Source organism: Myodes glareolus, chromosome 3 (assembly GCF_982192425.1).
Source record: "Myodes glareolus chromosome 3, mMyoGla1.1, whole genome shotgun sequence".
Taxonomy (NCBI): Eukaryota; Metazoa; Chordata; class Mammalia; order Rodentia; family Cricetidae; genus Myodes; species Myodes glareolus.
In genome coordinates, this window is record NC_142028.1 from 29,165,266 (window position 1) to 29,176,170 (window position 10,905).

General features: G+C 43.2%; 1 pseudogene; it reads right to left on the reverse strand.

Moving 5' to 3' along the window:
• Positions 1–8,177: 8,177 nt before the first annotated feature.
• LOC146895279 (PRELI domain containing protein 3B pseudogene) lies at positions 8,178–10,582 on the reverse strand (annotated as a pseudogene).
• Between the last annotated feature and the right edge of the window lie 323 nt (positions 10,583–10,905).

A 10,905-nucleotide genomic window follows, 5' to 3' on the forward strand; every position in this document is an offset into this window, starting at 1 on the left:
GGTGGTTTCTCAGGAAATTGGTAATCAACCTTCCTCAGAATCCAACAATACCACTCTTGGGCATATACCCAAAAGATGCTCAATCATACTACAAAAGTATTTGTTCAACTGTGTTTATAGCAGCATTATTTGTAATAGCCAGAACCCGGGAACAACCTAGATGCTTCTCAACCGAAGAATGGATAAAGAAAATGTGGCACATTTACACATTAGAGTGCCACTCAGCAGTAAAAAACAATGACATCTTGAATTTTGCATGCAAATGGATGGAATTAAAAAACATTATCCTGAGTGAGGTAACCCAGGCCCAAAAAGATGATATGGTATGTACTCACTCGTAATAATACTAGCTATATACAAATACTAGCTATAAACAAAGCATATTGAGCCTATAGTTCATGATCCTAGAGAAGCTAATAAGGTGAACCCTAAGAAAAACATATATAGAACCACCTGGAAAGTGGAAACAGACAAGATCACCTGACAAAATTGGGAGCATGGGGGTTAGGGGAGAAGGGAGGGTGGAAGGGGAAGAGGCGGGGAGAAGGAGAGGAGTGAGGAGAAATTGAGAAAATGGGGTAGTCGAGAAGGAACAAGGACAGCGATGAGAACAAGGAAAGAGATATCTTGATTGAGGAAGCCATTATAGGGTTAGCAAGAAACCTGACTCTAGAGAAATTCCCAGGAATCCACAAGGATGACCCCAGCTAAGACCCTAAACAATATAGGAGAGGTGGCCAGATCTTGACTTGCCCTGTAGTCAGACTGATGATTATTTTAAATATCACCATAGAACCTTCATCCAACAACTGATGAAAACAGAGGCAGAGACCTGCAGAGGAGCACTGGGCTGAGTTCCCAAAGTTCAGTTGAAAACTGGAAGGAATGAAAATATGAGCAGAGAGGTCAAGACCATGATGGGTTTACCCACTGGAACAGTTTACCTGAGCTAATGGGAGCTCACTAGCTCCAGCCCAAGTGGGAAGAAACAAGCATAGGACCAAACTAGTCCCTCTGAATGTGGTTGACAGTTGCATGGCCAGGGCAGACTGAGGGGACACTGGCAGTGGCACCAAGATTTATCCCTACTGCATGTACTGGCTTTTTGGGAACCTATTCTCTTTGGATGCATACCTTGCTTAGCCTAGATATAGCAGGGAGGGCCTTGGACCTTACCCAAAGCAATGTGCCTTATCCTCTCTGAGGATTGGATGGGGGTGGGGTGGAAGGATATGTGGAGGGAATGGGAGGAGGGGAGGGAGTGGAAACTTGGGATATATAGATATAATTTGTTTTCTTTTTTAAAAAATAAAAAATGTGTTTAAGTTTAAAAAAAGAGCAAAAAAATTCCCTTAAATTTTATTTGAAAAGGTCTCGCTGATAAAGCCCAGGCTAGTGTGGAGCTCATGGTTGCACTGCCTCCCTCCTACATGATGGTTCTACAGGCATGCGCCATGACACCATTTCCACCCTATCTGATAGACTTCATCCGGCTGTGTCAGAGTTAGGACTGTGTGTGCCCCTGGATAGGAACTGGTGGCTTGGGGGAGGATGATCCCTCATGGTACCTTCATGGTGTAAGAGATCCAGGGGCATGACTCTTCCACCAGACAGTGGCCCTCTCAGCTCTACTATGGACTCCACATGCCTGCCTCATCTCCTTCAGCCCTGAAAACAGGGGAGAAATGATTGCCAATAAACCTAGAGAGGAAGGCTTTGTTGGGATTTCTTTCTTTTCTTTTCAAACACAGTGACTGGAATCTCCATTCTTGAGATTTCTTGAGAATCTTTTCTTAAGACATTGAAGACCCTTTCAGTGCTGGAAACACAGTCTGCATGGCATCCAGCTCAGAATGAGCGCCCCCCCTCCCTTTGCTAGTTCTGTAGCTGCTGTGCCCAGAGCCCAGACGTCTGCCTTCTGGTCTTAATGACCTCGGGGTACCACCCAGAAGGATGTGTCCCCAAATTTCCTTTTTATCTGGATTCTGTCAGCTGACCAGCCATTCTCAAATTATTCAGCTTTGCTTCTGTGTTGAGACAGCAGAATGTTGGCCACTTTGATACCTCTATAGATTTAAAACCTCTATAGATTTTCTTTTATGAAGGTCATCATGTTCTTTAGGTATTTCTCTTAATGTGGTAGTGATATGATCTAGAGACCAGCTTCTATAGCTCCTCCATCAAGATTTTTCATTATTTGCTACAAATTAGTGTCCTTCAGATGGAATTCATACCATTTGGCACAATGATTTCTCACGCAAAGTTCTCTGTTTCACCTTTGGCTCTTTTCAGTCGGTATTTTTTAGCAATTACTTTCAGGCTCCTGCCATCAGTATTTTTGAACACCTTGCTGAAAGCCTCTTTCAGTTGTTATTCAGCCTGGTGAGAAGTTCTTCAGGGTCTGCTCTCAGGTTCTGTATGACCTGCACTGGGAAGGAAACTATGGGAGTTTGGAATAGAGACTTCCTGGTCACAGATGGCCAGGTCAGAGCAGATGGAAATCCACACAACTGCTTGTAGCTCTGGAGCAGCCGACTGATGCCTGAGGTCATCACACACCAGGAACCCTGGCCTGAGTGGTCTGTGGTGGTGGTGGGGGCTGTGTCTCCACATACCAGGTAGGGAGAAGGGCAGGGACCTGGGGCCTTGTGTGCACACCAGCGCTTCTGTGCTCTGCTGGAGTCGGGTGTTCCTGTTTGCTCTGGCTGCCTGAAACTGGACTGGCCATGCGGAGCTGGCTAAACTACTGTGAATGATTCTTACTATGGATCTGATAGAAACAGCCAGAAAGACCCATGCCGCCATCTGAATGCTGTGCAATCGTGGTATTTTCTACTGCTGCTCTCATTCACCACAGTACTAGAAATTGTATTCAGAACAATCAGACAATAAAACACGAACGAAAGAAGTTAACTGATCCCCGTTTGCAGATGTAAGGCTTCTGCACTTATAAAAACCATAGATCTCTACTGAGTCTATTAGAACTGATGGATCCAGCTAGACACAGAATCAATCTAGTAAATAAGTAGCTTTTCGATATACCACTGAGAAAGAAATGGAAAGTAAGTCTTATTCATAACAGCTCCAATTACTTCCTAGGAGTAAACATTGGCAAGCATGTAAAAGTCTTCTGCAATGCGAATTACGTGGCACTGAAGGAAGAAACTGAAGAGGATACTAATGGAGAAGTACGTCCTGTGTTCATGGACTGGGAACGATAACAGGGTTAAATAGCTGCTGTGGAGGGAGACTAAGATTTTTTTTCAGTAGTAATTAATTACTACACTCTAGTATGTAACATGAGGGCTGACTTGTTGGGGTATCTGTCCCAACCAGTACCCCACAACCAGCAAGCAACAAAGAAAATCACACACAAGACTCCATAAGATTATAAACTGATTGGCCCATTAGGTCAGGCTACTTATTAGTTCTTATAACTTATACTAATCCATTATCATTATCTACATTAACACATGGCTCAGTACCTTTTCCAGCGGGGCAGCTTACATCTTTCCTCTCCGGTGGTCTGGGCAGAACTGCGGAGGGAGCTTCCTGCTTTCCAGAATACTCCCAGTCTCTTTGCTCCACCTCTACTTCCTGTCTGGCTTTCCCGCCTATACTGCCTGCCTGGCCAATCAGCGTTTTATTAAAATACATGATTGACAGAATACAGACAATTCTCCCGCACCACTAGTAGATAACCCCACACCCATGCTCACACAAGCAACCTTAATTAAATTAAATGAATCATTAAAAAAGGAGAGGCTTGGATGTCGGAGGATATTTGTTGGGAAGGGAAGGGGTCTATGAATGAATGGGGGAGGGTAAGAGAGGAAAATGGGGTGTAGCAATCAAATGTAGTCAGGCTTTCTTTTGTGGGACCACCAGCTCCCCCGTAATGACATAGAGACTTATTGTTATGATCGCCTGCCCTTTATAACTTTAGCTTAGGCTTGTTTCCAACTATCTCTTATAACTTAACGAACCCATATTTTTTAATCTACATTCTGCCATGTGACTCGGCTACCTCTCCTCAGTATGACACGTCCAACTTGCTCGGAGTCTGCTGACAAAATTCACTCACCCAGATTCTTCCTCCTCTTCCTTTCTCTGAAAATTTCACCTGTTCTCTCCTGCTCTTTATTAAACCAATTGGAAGGTGCCTTGTTAAAGACTTATCTTCATGGTATACAAAAGGTTATCAGTGGGAGAGCTGCACTGAAAGTAGACAGTCAGCAGGGTGAAGACAGCCTACAGGTGGGAGAAAGACTTTCTCAACTGTCCATTCAAGGGAAGGGGAACATTCTAAATACACAGAGGAACAAACAGCAGCAACAATAAGCCAGCCAGAGTAATCCAATCAGAAAAAAAATGGACAAATGACCTCAATAGATAACTTCTCAAAAGAGCAAATACAAATGGCCAAAAGCGAGTGAAAATGTGTTCAGTGCCTCTTAGGCATCTGGGGATTGTAAAGCAAAGCTATGGTGATGATCCATCTCACTCTAATTACAGTGATGGTCAGCCGAAACAAACACCCCGCACAAAGAGCACCTTGTTGGGGAAAATATAAAGTAGTACAGTTATGATGTTCCCCTGGTCCCTAATTACAACTACCATGTGATCAAGCTAACCCACTCCTGGGTATATATATCTGAATGGAATGACATCATCATGCCAGACCACTTCACATCCATGTTTATGATAGCACTCGGTTTTTGTTTGTTTTTAAATTGCTTATTTTATATGAATATATGTATGAATATTTTGCCTGTATGTTGTATGTGCATGTGCCTTGCTCATGCCTGGTGCCAACAGAGGCCAGAACACTGTGTTGGATGCCCTCAGATTGGAGTTACAGATGGTTGTGAGCTTCCATGTGCAAGGGAAACAAATGATTTTAATTGCTGAGCCGTTTCTCCAGCCCATTTTGTCTTACTGTTAACAATGGCCAAAATAAGGAATCTGCCTAGATGCTATCACACTTAAAGAAACACACACACACACACACACACACACACACACACACACACACATACACACCAGTGCTGTTCTGCCATGAAGAGGAATGAAATCATGTGATTTGCAGAAAAATGGGCAAAACTGCAAGTTACGATGGAAAGTACAATAAGCCAGATGCAGAATAACAACTCCAATGTGTTTCTTTTCATATGTGGAAGATAAAGAAAAATCCATGCTGGACTGGAAGTGGAAGAGGGAGTCTAAGAGCCTGAAAATGAGGCTGTGTAGAAGGGGTAGAGAAGGGTGGGGGAGAGGGAGGGAAGGAGGGAGGAAGGAAGGAAGGGAAGAAGAAAGGAAGCAAGGGAAGAAGGAAGGAAGGAAGGAAGGAAGGAAGGAAGGAAGGAAGGAAGAAAGGAAAAAAGGAAGGAAGGAAGGTAGATAGAAACAGCAGGGTGGGAATGATCAATGGAAATATCACACTGAATCCTACTAATTTGTACAATTAATATGCGCTAACAATTACAAATAGAAAGACCACCCAAAGAGGTTGACCTAAAGTGTGGACATTTGCATAAGTATACCCTGTAGTGTTTGGACAAGAATGAAATCAAAGCCAGTTCATTGGAGTTCTCATAATATGTCTCCATCTATATAGTCATGGCACATGACTATTTAGGTTTTTGTTCATATTTATATATGATTTGTTTATTTCTTGAGTTTTTGGAAAAGTGCTTTGTCTCTCTTTTGAAGGCAGCCGGGACATAGTGCAGTCAGCACCATATTGAGTTCAGTAAGGGAGTCTTCGGTGGAGAGGCTGGCAATACAGCTCAGTGGTAGTATATGGAGGCAGTGAGCTCTCTACTTACATTGCAAAGCAAAACAAAAGCCTCAAACCAAAAGACAAAACCTCAAGCCTTAAAATAAAAACAAAGAACAAAACCCCCACAAACAACCAAACCTGTTGTTTGTTACTAAGGAAAATGGTTAACATCTGTAAAACTATTTGTGAGAATGCACTGTCTATTTTCTTGAAAGTTAGTCAGGGCAGTTTTTATGTTCACAATTATTAAAAAGGCCTTGTTTCATGTTGTTTTGCTACTTTGCAATGGAGTCTAGCTGTATCCCCCAGGCTGCTCTCTTGGCTTCAAGATTTTCTCCTACCTCAGCTTCCCATGTAAGTGAGGTTATAATACTGTGTCACTGTACCTGCCTGGTTGCCTTGCTGGTTCTTTTATGTGGTTGGATTGAAGTGTATTTTATGGATTTACTAATCTTTTATTTTTCAATATAGGGTTATATCCCTTCCTCTTTTGCTTGTATAAAAAGGTTTGTTAGGATTCAGTTTCCCCAAGATGTAGCTTTGTATATTTTTCGTGCTTGTAAGCATTGCTAGGTTGTTCTCTGCAAATCAAGCTCATACCAGCAATGGATGAGAACTCATTTTTGTCTACCTTCTTATACATTGTTCCCAAAATTGTATTATTTTATTTTTTTAAACACACACAGTTTATGTTGCAAAAAATTTCCCTCTGGAAGGGACTAAGCAACACCTATTTCCTTCTCCCTTTGCTTTGAGAATGACAAAATTTCCTTCCACCAAGTTTCCCCTGGAAACCAATGAGGTTTTGGGGCTTACTTGTGGAGCCTGAGTGAAGGGTTACTGAGAGGAACACGGAGCCTAGCACAGCGGCACAGGAAGGCTGCTCCCAGCCTGGGTGATGGCTTCCACACGGCTGTGCAGGTGAAGTTCCTTTGCTGTGGGAACTCACAGTCTTGAATTCGTTCCATCTTGACTAAAGTTCAGAGTTCAAACCTATTCTTGCTCCTCAAGGATGACTATCAGGGTGTTACCAAAGGTGTGTGATGGGGAAGCTCAGCCAATCACATTCTGTTCAGGGTGTGTCCCCCTGGGGCCAAAGAAAACAGATAAAATACCCAGGTGCGTTTGCCTCTGTCCTTTTTTGTTCCCTGCGCTCCTGGATTGCCGGAACCCTGGTTTTGTAAGTTTCCTTTCTTCCATTTATTAAAGCTGAATCTTTTATATTAAGTTAGTCTGGTTAATTCTAACTACCGATCGACCACACCCATCAGGTGTGACTGCTGGACATCTTGCTCCTCTAAGGCCAGACAATAGGACATTTGACCTAGGGTGTGGTTACCAGGTGTTTTTGTGATATAAAGAGGTAATTATGCTTGCTTGTTCCTTGCTTCATTGGTAAGGAAGTCTTGTGCCCTCCCATTTTGATCGGGGTGTATAAGGAGTGTGAGTAATGAACTCGGGGTTTTTGCAGTGTTCACTGGAAGCCCCCCCCCGCCCCCGACTCAATCTTCTGTCTCTTGTCCATTTCTTTCCTTAGCCCTCACTCTCCTTTTCAGAAATGTGTGGACAAGTTGGTCGATTCTGACAAATAGTGCCCATACATGGGGCCTGAAAATAGAGAGTGAACTCCTGAAGATGGTGGTTATTTGGCTGGGAGGATAGTTCTGTACAGTGTATATGTGTGTGTAGTGTATGGTATGTAATATGTGTGTGTGTTGTATGTATGTGGTGTGTGTGGTATGGTATTTGATGTGTATGCATGCTGTATGTGCACAGGAGTGCCGTGCCTGCAGAAGGCAGAAGATGGCATCAGATCCTCTGAGCTGGAGCTACAGGGCGTTGTGAGCTGCCCAAGGTGGATGCTTGGAACAGAACTTACCTTCTCTGTAGGAACTGTCCTAGCTCTTAATAATTGAGTGAATCATTTCTCCAGCCCTCCAGCAGTTTTTCTTAATAAGGGATTTTTATTAATTAAACTTGTTTGAGGATTTGCTCACAGTGTATACTGACCTCACCTTGCTTCTTCCTATGACCTCCTAATATATTTGTTTTGTTAGTTTTGCTCTGTGACCACAGAGGATAACCAGGGCAAGCGTGTGGCACTGGGAACCATGTGCTGGAGCCTGGTGGGCTCAGCAGTGGATTCCCATGGAAGTAAGCAGTGACAGCGCCGGCCCAGATGCTCTCAACAGGCTGTAGCTCAGAGGTAAGGAGAAAGTGCCCGTGGCCCCTCCCCTTCCTTGACTGGTTTTTGAAAGGGCTTGTCTTGTGTAGGCCCAAACAGCACAGTTTTTGTTTTTTGTTTTTTGTTTTTTGTTTTTTTTTTTGTTTTTCACTCCAAAAATATCATTTAAATACCAAATCCACACACTGCTTTCCAACAGGGCAAGTTATTTTATACAAATTAATGCCATCTGAAATTATACAATGTCTCTTTTTAAAGTGAGTTCCTCACGCAAGGGGTTCTAGTTCACCGTGTCGGGCAACTGTGTGGACCCGAGGGCAGCCGGCCTTTGTGCTGGTTGGTCCACAGCCACGGCAGGGCTTCAGTACCTGAAAGGCTAAGATTCTATACCTAAGGAGACACGAGACCAACATCAATTTCTTCTAAGCACTTAAACAACAACAAACAAGCCTGTTAACAGTCCACGTGAACACAAGACTCCAGCCAGCCCCTCAAGCCCTCCACCTCAGACGATCACTGTGACTCAGACCCTCTCCATCTTTTGTTTTGATCAAAAGTCACAGCCTTTCCCCAGCTCATTAAGAAAATAAATAAAATCTACCTAAAGGAGCTATATTCTTTTAAATAACAAATAAATATGATGTCAGCTTGAAGAGTCCTGGGGCCCTGCAGCTGCACACTAATTTCCATTTTCCCACCAACGCTGCTGCAGCTGCCATTGGGGTTCTTATGCTTCCTCTGACTGACGCTGTCAACTCTTCAATCTCGGTGTTCAGTTTATGAATCTCCCATTCCATTGCTTCTCGGTTTTTGTTAGCGTTGGAAGAAATGGTGTTTGCCATGAGTCCTTCAAGGTAGCTCCTGAGGCTGACCCCTTTCATGGTGAGGATGGCTTCCTGGATCAGGACAGTTTTCTCTGGGTGCTGGGGTTGCGGCTTGTATGTGAGCCTCTTGTCGACTGAGACCATATTTGTAAATGAAATGTTGGTGCTCCATTGTCTTTTTTATTGGGTTGACTTCAGAATGCTCCTGCACGTATGTTTTTGTTCTTGCTGCACTAATAAGAGACTCCACAATGGAAGGCAGGCCCCGCTCTGTGCTGAGGAACCTGTGCAACTTTCCAGAGGGATCGACATGTCTGTCCCACACGTCAATGCCAACCACGCTTGGATTCGTGGGGTTTGGGTATTTCTGCCTTGCAGCCTTAGTAACCATTTCCCATGGGTGGTCAAAGACGCGCTCAGATGTCCAGAACTTCTTGGTGCCAGCCGCCTACCCGGTGTCCTGTGGCGTCCCGGGACAAGGAGGCACAACAACACAGTTTTTAATCAAATGTTCAATCTTTGCTTAAAGAAGGTTAAAAAAAAATGTTTCGCACATGGTTTTAATTTGAATCTCTGCTGTTAAGAATGGTAGCATCTTTTCACATACTGAAGAACTATTTGTATTCCTTTTTCTGTGTCTTTCTTTTAAAACACCCTTGATTTATTTTGTATAAAAAGGATAAATTTACAACTAAGCTTTTAGAAAAAACTTAGCATAAGTATATCATTACATTTTACACATAAATAGATATACCACTATACCAGAAACTTTAGAGTCCACACAACATCCATATCTCTATCTCTATCATCTGTCTGTCTGTCTGTCTATCTATCTATCTATCTATCTATCTATCTATCTATCTATCTATCTATATCATTCAGTAGACTCACATCAATTTATTTAAATAACCAAATACTGGCTTCTGGTACTCATACTTCACCTTTGAAAAAAGACAAAGTTGGCTTAGGATGGGCAATTCTTTGTGATTTTTGATGTTTTTCACACCCCCATGGTAGGAATAGTATATAGAGAAAATCTTCCAACTGTAGAAAGGGCAATGGAAGTCTCTCATAAACAATGGTTCAGGCAGGAGACACCCGGGGAAGATGATTATTCTTAGTTTTTCTTCTGTTTGTTTTCTTTTTTAAAAAGGTTCCTTTAACTTGTTCTCCATTTATTCAGCCACAGAATATTTTGCTGTCATTCGACATAAGCTCAGAAGGGAGCAGATGTCTGGAAGGACAGATTGCCGATGTCCCTGTTCAGGGCGATCAAAGGCATCCTGGACTCCTGGTTCTGCCCAGGTCTTCGATGTTCCAGGCTGATGTTCGTGGGGTGAAGACCAGGGCGATTTGCAGGCCCAAGATGTAAATGGTGATATGCTGTAGGATTTCCACCTTGGTCACCTTGTTCTACGGGATGCTGGGCACCAGTCCCTTGAGCTTAGTGTAGCAAACACTCACGTTGTAGAGCAGGCTCATTGGGTGGTCCACCAGGGTTTGGCCCAAGATGTGGTCTGACAGGCTGTTTTCTTAATGGATCTCACCTGATTGAAGACTTTCTATCTGCTCTTACAAGGAGAGTCTAGGAGGGAACCGCTGCAGGTGGGTTGAGCAGCTGTGGGGCACCAGGCTCTACTCAGAATCCCGAGCCTTTATCTTAAAACAAACAAACAGATGAACGACTGTGTGAACTACATTTTCCTAATGGACTAAACCAGTCGAGGTGGTGTGAGCCTGTTCTTCCCGTTGAGGCTTCAGGGTTTCTTAAGGTCCTGCACCAATGGCCACTCTGGGACACAGTAGGACCTGGTTTCAAAAAATTGGCATGATCAAGGTGCACTTTTTAAATAGAATCTCATCATATAGCACAGGCTGACCTTGACCTTATGGTGACCTTTCTGCCACTACACATTGCTACCCCCCCCCCACTAACACCACTTGAGTGTGAGGTTAGCTGAAAACATCCTGTTTTGGTTTTCTCAGCTCCTAAGTAACATGTGATAGAATTTTCCTCCAGTGTAAAAAATTTCAATTTTTCACATACCAACCATCATCATTCATTTTATGAGTTTCTGAGTTTTTATAATCCAAACCATTCCTTTTACATTTTA